We start from the raw sequence: 10,055 nt of genomic DNA on the forward strand, positions 1-10,055 counted from the left end.
AATCCATTCCAAGACGGTTTTTATGGTTTGTTGTTGCCAGATAGCTTCTCAGCTTCTTGAGGAACCTCAACTCAACTCTGGGACTGATTTAATGAACAGTGACCCCCAAACGAATCTCTGCAAATGCAAGTCACTGGCAAAGTCTGGAATTGAAACCGTCTTCATTTCATTGTACCCTCTGGAAAATGCAAGGAACTACAGATGTAGGCTGTTTTATGAGTTGAGTTTTACAGTAACCCTCTCTTATTCTCCCAAGACTTATATTCCCTGTGAAATGTTTCAAAGAGAGAGACTTAATATTTTGAGAAAGTTCTGTCCGCTATCATTTGCTGCCATATCAGAGTGGAAGAGAAACATTGTCTGCCATCCTGATTGAAAACAGTTCACGAAGTTCACTCTGCCCTGCGATGCACTGGAGAAGTAGAAGAGGGGGAATTTTTGTTCTAACTTCTAAGAAGAGGACCTTGAGTCTGCTTGCAGCACATGTTTTCCATCTGAATAGAATAGTTGGAACTCCAATGCTTTCATCAATGGTGACGTTCCGTAGAAGAACTATTTATATTTAATCATGCCTTTTATTACAGACTTGCTCACTGTCTGACAGACACAGCCATTCAACACAACATTCTCTCCTTCTCCACACACATACACACGCACACACGTACACATAGACACTCATTCCCCCCATATTTTTGTGTTTCTCTGACTGAGTCACCCAATGAATGAATTCCAAGAAGTGACGTGAGGAATAATAGGAAATGTAGAGTACCACTCCTATAAGTCTTTTCAGACACTGTGGATGTGTTCTTTCTTTGGAGAATTTATATGACAACATGAAGTTGCTACGGTGAAGGTGGTAACTAGAAAATGAGTCTCCTCCCCAACTCTCCCCTCCTATCCTTTCAGGGTAGCCTGATTTACCCAGTATTATAAGAATACCCAATGCATCTGTGTATCTTTCAAAGCTTCTAACAGTGTGAATGCACACACACACACACACTCCCTCTAACAGCGTATCTAATTTCAATCTCCTTCATTAGCCCTTTTCTAGAAAGCAGTGGAAGAAGAACTGCACTCAGTGGCCTCGTAGCATAACAACCTTGAACATAGATGTGGGCTGTAAAATGTCTTCACTTCCTGGCTACAATCAACCTGCCAGCTTCCCCCCCTCTGAGGCACAGTCTACTCTAGACAATGGACAGGTTATTACAGCTTCATGTGTGAACCCCTTTTCACTGTAAATCTGGTGGTAAATGCAGCCAAATGGATTGCTGTAATTGCCGTCTGTGTCAGGCGTTTCACCAGTTATCGAAGTGATTTACTCTGCATTCGAGTAACTCATCGTTATCCACTACCTATGAATGTTTTTAACACTTAATAAAACAAATTTCATGGCAGAAAAACATTCACTATGCACCAGGAATAGTCGTGGTTAGCGTTTTTTTTTATTGTCAAGTGAACAAATTACTGGTAGACTGTATAAGCTGTTGTTTACTTATTATCACTTAGCGTTAGTACCTGTACACAGTGGTTTTTATTCGGTTCTGCCTGGTTCGTTTTCTACAGCTAGTAGGATAGACCAGCCAAGTTTCTTGTCTAGGAGTAGTGAGGTCTCAATCTGTCTCTGTCTCTCTTTCTTTCTCTAGCTCTCCTTCTCACCTTCCCTGGCCCAGTGACTTGTGATGTAGATCTGTACATTCTGGTGATGGATGGTGCAATATTGGTGGATATACATGGTATATACAGTAAAGGATGGCTGAAGAAGGGGTTGTCAATGTATCCTTTTACATGGTGTATAGGTATGGGATGCTTACAAGAAGGTTGCTTCTGAAGAACAAGGTAGTTGCAGACATATTTTTTGTCTGCATTCCTACGATTCTATATACAGTATATCTACATAATATACGATATATATATATATATATATATATATATATATACAAACTATCAGTAATAGACAAAGCACCTGTCTGCCGACCAGACTCAAAATATTACCAAAAAACAGGTGTGCCTGCCTGTCAGTCTTGAACAGCCTCTCTAGGGAACAGGCAGAGACACTAACAGAGGTAGTGAGTTAGGCCATAGTGATCCCATCTCTGTGTGGCTCATAGCTTCCTCTCATGGTGGGCTCCACCCCCATCCCTGGTTGCTAAGCTCTCCTCTCCCCTGATATTCTCTTCTCTCATTCTGACTGTTCCCTCTTTCTCTCTGCTCTGCTTTCCAACCTGGCCTGATCCCTGTGCTGAGGGACTGATGGAGCTGTGCTGTGGCTGCTCTGTTGGCTTTGGAGGGGAAGTGGCTGCAAATATCTCACCTCCCTGCCTTCCTCCCTGGCACCATGGCCCAATTATCCATACCCCACTGAGCTGAAAAGGGCCAGAGCCACCACTTCTCCCTCTCTCTGAGAAGAGGATAAGGGTAGCGAGAGAGAAATGGAGTGAGAGAGAGAGAGAGAGAAGTATAGTAACAGGGGAGGAGTGTGTACCCAGTTCCCATTCTTTTCTTCTCTCCCATCGCCATTTACTTAGTCTTTCTGCTAGCTCCAACCTTTTCTCCCCTCACCTATTTACTTTGAGAAAAAAGGCAGTGTGAAGTATAGTGTGCTTAGTATAGATGTGAAATATGAGGCAGTTAATCCGGGGAGAACCATTCCTTTGTCAGGGAATGGGGGTTAGCCTATTTATTTTGACCCCTATTCCATTTCCTGTTGGTGTGTTCCTGACCGTCACAGGTTAACAGATTGCCAGGGGACCTCAGCAGGTGGTATCTCGCCCCTGGATGACAGGTGTTATGGGCGATGACCGTGATGAAGGTTCACCTGTGGGTTGACCTGTTTGACAGCCGTAAAACGACAGGAATGAGAATGATAGAGGGGCCTCTTACAGACAGTTCCATGGGTGGTTTTTCATGTCATTATACCCTACAGATATGGGATAACAGCTCGGGAAACACCTTAGCAGTGTACAAAATCGTGGAGATCTTTCGAAAAACGTAACAATTCAAAAAAACTCTGCACAGCATTTACGACAAAATGACATTCTAAATGTGCAGCTTGTGGATGCATCATGTCTCACTCTCCCTCGATCACGACAGACAGATGGGGGTGAGGCATGAAGCATCATCACAATCTGGATAGAGACGAGTGACATTAATACATTTATTAATTATTTTATACGTCCCAATTCTGGCACTCTCAATTGAGCATGTATTTTACTGTGCTGTGTTTATAATTAACGGTGATTACATTCTAAAGGTCAATCGGCTATGGGGCGGCAGGTAGCCTGGTGGGTAGGAGTGTTGGACCAGTAACTGAAAGGGTGTTGGATCGAATCCATGAGCCAACAAGGTAAAAATCTGTTGTTCTGCCTCTGAGCAAGGCAGTTAACCTCCAACAACAACTACTCCCCGGGTGATGATGACGTGGATGTTGATTAAGGCAGCCCCCCACTGAGTCAGAGGGGTAGGGTAAAATGCAGAAGACACATTTTAGTTGAATGCATTCAGTTGTGCAACTCCCTCTCTCCCTCTCCTCCCCCCACCCTCTTTCTCTCTCTCTCTCTCTCTCTCTCTCTCTCTCTCTCTCTCTCTCTCTCAATTGTTTCAATTCAATTTAAGGGCTTTATTGGCATGGAAAACATATGTTAACATTGCCAAAGCAAGTGAAGTAGATAATAAACAAAAGTGAAATAAACAATGTACACTCACAAGTTCCAAAATAATAAAGACATTTCAAATGTCATATTATGTGCAAATAGTTAAAGTACAAAAGGGAAGTCAAATAAATATGGGTTGTATTTACAAATGTGTTTGTTTTACGCTGGTTGCCCTTTTCTTGTGGCAATAGGTCACACATCTTGCTGCTGTGATGGCACACTGGTATTTCACCCAATATATATGGGAGTTTATCAAAATTGGGTTTATTTTCAAATTCTTTGTGGGTCTGTGTAATCTGAGGGAAATATGTGTCTCTATGTTCATATATTTGGCAGGAGGTTAGGAAGTCTCTCGACAGAGGATAGTGTACAAACTGACTCTGGTGAAGACGTGGACTGTAGACAAACTGAAGGCCTACTCAGAGCTCGCTGGGACAACTTGACTTCATTGAGGTCGAGGTAGGTGGTGACTCTTCCATCCAATCCATCTCTGCCCCCTCCATTCCTCCATCCTCATTCTTGTTCCATGGCAGGAGCTATAAAAACAACAATATCTAGAATTCAGAGCTCCTTGTGGAGTGCAGTCAAGTCATTTATTGGAAAACCCTCTTTGGCTCTATCCTCGCCTCATTTGCCTTGTTTGTCTTTCTCTTTCCCCCTCTTCCTCTCTCTGACAGTGCTATGTTATGTATATAGGGCGTAGAACCACTTAATGACCAGACTTACATTTGCTCTCCTCATTACGATGTTTGTGTGAAAGCAAACCAATCACTGACTGACTCTACTGCAAATTAACTCATATAGGGGGCATAGAAAACACACAACATATGGTTAAATACCTCAGAAATACAATACAGCTCCCCCTTATATTCCCTGCAGTATGACAATAAAGAATATTTAATGACAATGTAATGGCGAAACTCCCAATGAATACAGGTTTAATGAAGTCTGAGCATGTCATACCTAATTATCTGCATTTTTTTGCTGCACGTCTTCTTCCGACTCAATTTAGTGACGGGGTTTATCCTCCTCTGATAACGGGCAGCTGGCCCTGTTTAGATATGTCCTTCATAAGAACTGAAGTGCTAAGAGAAAATGGCTGATGTATAATATAAAAAGGGAATTATCTGAACAACTGAGTCCGATCTGATGGCTTTTTCATGACATCCCAGATTAATCTCGCCGCACGCCAAACGCTGTACCATTAGTCATTGTTGAGTGATCTCCCACCACATGTATCCCAAGTGGCACCCTATTCCCTTTATATTGTAGGGCCTAATGTTTTGGTTCAGGTGCCTTAGTTCACTATATAGGGAATAGGGTTCCAATTGGGACACATACAGTGTGTGTGTAATTCATCTGAAGACTCACTACAGTACAGTACATTGACCCTGGCGTAGTAATTAGGCTGATAAAGTATTAATGTGATGGGAGGAGGAAGGCTGAGCCGTTCCCTTGTTGCACCACCATCATCATTTGATCCATCTGCAGTTGTCATAGTGACACACGCTGGTCTGGGGCCCCTGCTGTTATTTAATTCAATACTCTTAAAGGAGATCGCTACGCCATTTCCTGGTTGCTAAAATTCTAATAGTTTGCTTGTTTGTCACAAACAAGAAATTAGGCAATGTATAGTGTAGAGAATCATTGCAGAATATAAACCGCTGTGAAATATCCTTTCAGTAAACAAAAATATAGTATTTTCAGCTGTTTGAAGCTGGTCTACAAAACCTCAAAAGATACAAAACTTAAGAATGGGAAGCATAGAAATAGCGCACATTGAACAGATCTAACACTTCTTAGACTTGCTTTCAATGACAATCACAGATCTATAACTCGCATTTCTATGTACATTTTGTCATGTCCCCCAAAAAGTTACATATTGCAAGCTTAAGCTTTGTTCTTTGTAGTGCTGTGGAGATTGCCATTGTCTCAGTGACCTAAGCGTAGAGACTTGAAGGAAAAGACTGAAAGCTAGACAAAGGTCGCCTTGATTTGAAGTGAACTAAAAATGAACCCATGTAAGAACCCGGACTCTTGAGGCCACAGGTTGCCTAGTGGTCAGAGCGTTGTGCCGTAACCGAAAGGTTGCTGGATCAAATCCCCGAGCTGACAAGGTGTTAATCTGTCGTTCTGCCCCTGAACAAGGCAGTTAACCCACTGTTCACCTGTAAGCTGTAATTGTAAATAAGAATTTGTTCTTAACTGACTTGCCTAGTTTAAATAAAGGTTACATTGAATTGTTTTTTTTTGAGCAGCCTTGTCTGGCCAGCATGTGGTTTGGATAGTTGGTTTGTCTTCTTCATGCATTTTTAGATTTTTTTAGGGTATTTCTTTTTACCCCTTTCTCCCCAATTTCGTGATATCCAATTGGTAGTTAGTCTTGTCCCATCGCTGCAACTCCCGGAGGGTCTCAGAGGCGAAGAGAGCCATGCATGCTCTGAAACACAACCACCAAGCCGCACTGCTTCTTGACACACTGCCCACTTAACCCAGAAGCCAGCCACACCAATGTGTCGGAAGAAACACTGTACAGCTGGCGACCAAAGTCAATGTGCATGTGCCCGGCCGGCACATGGAGTCGTTAGAGCCCGATGAGACAAAGACATCCAAGCCGGCCAAACCCTCCCCTTACCCATCGAACGCGATGCAGTGCCTTAGACCGCTGCGCCACTCGGGAGGCCCTCTGTATGCCTTTTTCAGTTGGTCTTCTAGATGCGATCATTGATATTTTCCCATTGATATTTTCTGGGTGTTTCCATTCATCCCTTGAATGGGATGCTTAACAACATCATACAACTGCAATTCACTGCAATATCCGTGAGGCATGATGCAGTTTAGTTCAATAGACTCAGGAACTTGGGGGTAAACTGTTGAACCTGTAAAATCTCCTCATATTTACTTCTCACAGCTGTGCTGTTAGGCTTTAAACTCCAAAATGAAACATCCTCAAAGCAAAGAAAAGCACACAGGTAATTTTCTCATCAATGTGCTATAAGACATTTATACCACCAACATTGAAGCATAATTTCTAGTCTATTATATTCTATTACCTAATCTCTTCCTTTGGCAGTACAGTATTTGTCTGATGCTAAAGGTACAATACGATGGCTCCTTTCTCCTGCTCTTTATCGCATCTTCTCCTTTAGACTCACCTCCCCTGGAGGAGAGGAGGACGATGTGAAGAGGAAGTTATGCAAGATAGGCCACTATATCTCCTGTAAACTCTAAACAAGGCTGTCAGAATGGGAGGGGCCCTCCTTCCCCTCTCAAAAAACCCCACACCCCTCTCATTTCAAAACCGGGAGCATGCTTCGGCCTGATAAGTTACATTTGTAACTGTTTGTCACACACTTTGATCCAACGCTGTGTCCTGGGTTTAGGATTTACAGACACACACTGACTCCGGTGCTCCTCCCATCATTCACTCTCTCAGCAATTATTACAGCTCAGTCAGTTCAACATCTGCTTCTCTCCTTGAACTTCGCTTCTTCACCTCCTGCTATGGGGAAGCTGTGATCACCTGCTCTCCTCATCCACACACACACACACACATGTGTTAATGAAAATCCACCATACTTCTCACACCTTCTGTTAGCTCTCAGCTCAATCTCTCCACCAGCTGACTCAGAAGGCTCATCTCATGTGTGCTGAGTGTGTTTGTGTGCATAATAATACAATCATTTGTTGTGTATTTATATTTGTCCTGTTTCACACGTACAAGTGTGTATTATACGCATGTGTGAATTGGAAATACAATGTTTGTTTTTTTAAATATCCCATTCCCCCTGAGACACCCCCCGAAAGTGAGGTCACAGCCAGGGTCAGCCATTATCATGTCAAGGAGGCAGGAGCTGTGGATCCCTCCCAAAACACCTGACAACAGCTGAGGAGATATGTTATTCCAGAGATTATTTAGAGATGCCGACACAAGATCTTCTTGCCAATCCAACGGCACAATGAGATATTGGCCATCGGACACGGTGCCAGGCAGGCTGCATCATCAGGTCTGATGGCAACACTGTTGAAATGGATCGTTCGGCCAATCAGTGAGAGCCAAGGTTACCTGCAAAGATATTTCAATTGTGTTTAGTCATAGCATCAAGCCACAGAGTAAATGTATGGATCTAAGGCGGAAGCTATTGTGTCAAGGGACAGAGTAAATTTATGGATTTGGAACTGAGGAATCCTCCATACAGTTTAGGAGTTAAGAAAATAGTCCCCTTTAGGAATTACATTATTGTTGTGCAGATGTCAAGGTTGACTATAAACCCGAGTTTATAGTGCATTACCACTCCCACTCTAATCAACCTGTGTCTGGGCATTTAGAGAGGACAAACTCCAGGGATTTCCAACACAGACACATTCATCAACATTTATGCCATGCTGCATGCGCTGATATAATAGCCAACCTCAATTTTCGCTCTTTGGAAGAAAATATTCAGGAATTATTAATATATTTTGAGTTTATGCCAGGTTAATGCAGGCATTATTTGGAGCTTGTGTGTGCTGCACTGTGATGCACTGTTTATATTTGCAGAATCACTATATTGAGAGTACAGCATTAAAATATTAGGCGCTGCTCATGGTTAATATAACCATGGCTAGATAGGGCTGATGGTTCGGATAGTTTCCTAATAGCTAAAATGGAGAGCACATAAGTGGATTATTTTACATTTTTACACTCATGGTTACAGTTATATCCAACTATCCACCATACCTAAAGTTACTGAAGTGTCTAGAAATGCCTGCATTTCTGAGGATTGTGTCAATTTCAGTGTATATCCTAGTTCTTAGAGGAGCTGGTCGCAGCGCAGTGACAAACTATAAAAATGATTTCCATTAGCTGGGCAGAGGGAGGTAACTGAGTGGAACATGTAAAAGTTGCCCTATTTTCACCACCATGGGACAGACAATTGGGACCTACTTGATATGGGAAAGTACTTATTATGACACAGCCTAGTGGCCATGGCTTTTGCACAGCTAGAGATTCTTCTGAGATCAGGGTTTGGGAGAAGGCAATGTGGCATACAATGCAACCCCTTTCAACACCTCAACTACAAATACCTAGGTGTCTTGTTAGACTGTAAACTCTCCTTCCAGACCCACATCAAACATCTCCAATCCAAAGTTAAATCTAGAATTGGCTTCCTATTTCGCAACAAAGCATCCTTCACTCATGCTGCCAAACATACCCTTGTAAAACTGACCATCCTACCAATCCTCGACTTTGGCGATGTCATTTACAAAATAGCCTCCAATACCCTACTCAACAAATTGGATGCAGTCTATCACAGTGCCATCCGTTTTGTCAACAAAGCCCCATATACTACCCACCATTGCGACCTGTACACTCTCGTTGGCTGGCCCTCGCTTCATACTCGTCGCCAAACCCACTGGCTCCATGTTATCTACAAGACCCTGCTAGGTAAAGTCCCCCCTTATCTCAGCTCGCTGGTCACCATAGCATCACCCACCTGTAGCATGTGCTCCAGCAGGTATATCTCTCTGGTCACCCCCAAAACCAATTATTTCTTTGGCCGCCTCTCCTTCCAGTTCTCTGCTGCCAATGACTGGAACGAACTACAAAAATCTATGAAACTGGAAACACTTATCTCCCTCACTTAGCTTTAAGCACCAGCTGTCAGAGCAGCTCACAGATTACTGCACCTGTACATAGCCCATCTATAATTTAGCCCAAACAACTACCTCTTTCCCTACTGTATTTATTTTTTATTTATTTATTTTGCTCCTTTGCACCCCATTATTTTTATTTCTACTTTGCACATTCTTCCACTGCAAATCTACCATTCCAGTGTTTTACTTGCTATATTGTATTTACTTTGTCTCCATGGCCTTTTTTTGCGTTTACCTCCCTCATCTCACCTCACTTGCTGACATCGTATATAGACTTGATTCTACTGTATTATTGACTGTATGTTTGTTTTACTCCATGTGTAACTCTGTTGTTGTTGTTTTTTGTCGAACTGCTTTATCTCGGCCAGGTCGCAATTGTAAATGAGAACTTGTTCTCAACTTGCCTACCTGGTTAAATAAAGGTGAAATTAAAAATAAAATTATGAAACCCAGAAACACGCTTTGGGAGCTATCAGTGTTCTGTATTCACTGAATGTTTTCCTTCACAATAATTTGACTCAGAAATGAACAAAGTATTTGTAAAAAAAAAAAAAAGTCAAATGTCAAAACATTTGTCAAAAAGAAAGAGCAAACCATCAACAGCGTCTCAACAGATCAAAGGAGCCGTGATGTTGACAATTGACACATTTTTTAAGAGCGGTATCTTACATCACACCATTATCATCAATTCACTTGGTTTTGTGCGTAGAACCTACAGCTGTTGCTGCAACAGCTGATGACCCACCTGACTGCATTGCACTTTAG

The 10,055-nt window shown here is 42.4% G+C and overlaps 1 pseudogene; it reads left to right on the top strand.

Moving 5' to 3' along the window:
• LOC135553404 (S-adenosyl-L-methionine-dependent tRNA 4-demethylwyosine synthase TYW1-like) overlaps positions 1-6,144 on the top strand; it is a 68,348-nt pseudogene extending 62,204 nt beyond the window's left edge.
• The last annotated feature ends 3,911 nt before the right edge of the window (positions 6,145-10,055 follow it).

Source organism: Oncorhynchus masou, chromosome 13 (genome assembly GCF_036934945.1).
Source record: "Oncorhynchus masou masou isolate Uvic2021 chromosome 13, UVic_Omas_1.1, whole genome shotgun sequence".
Taxonomy (NCBI): domain Eukaryota; kingdom Metazoa; phylum Chordata; class Actinopteri; order Salmoniformes; family Salmonidae; genus Oncorhynchus; species Oncorhynchus masou.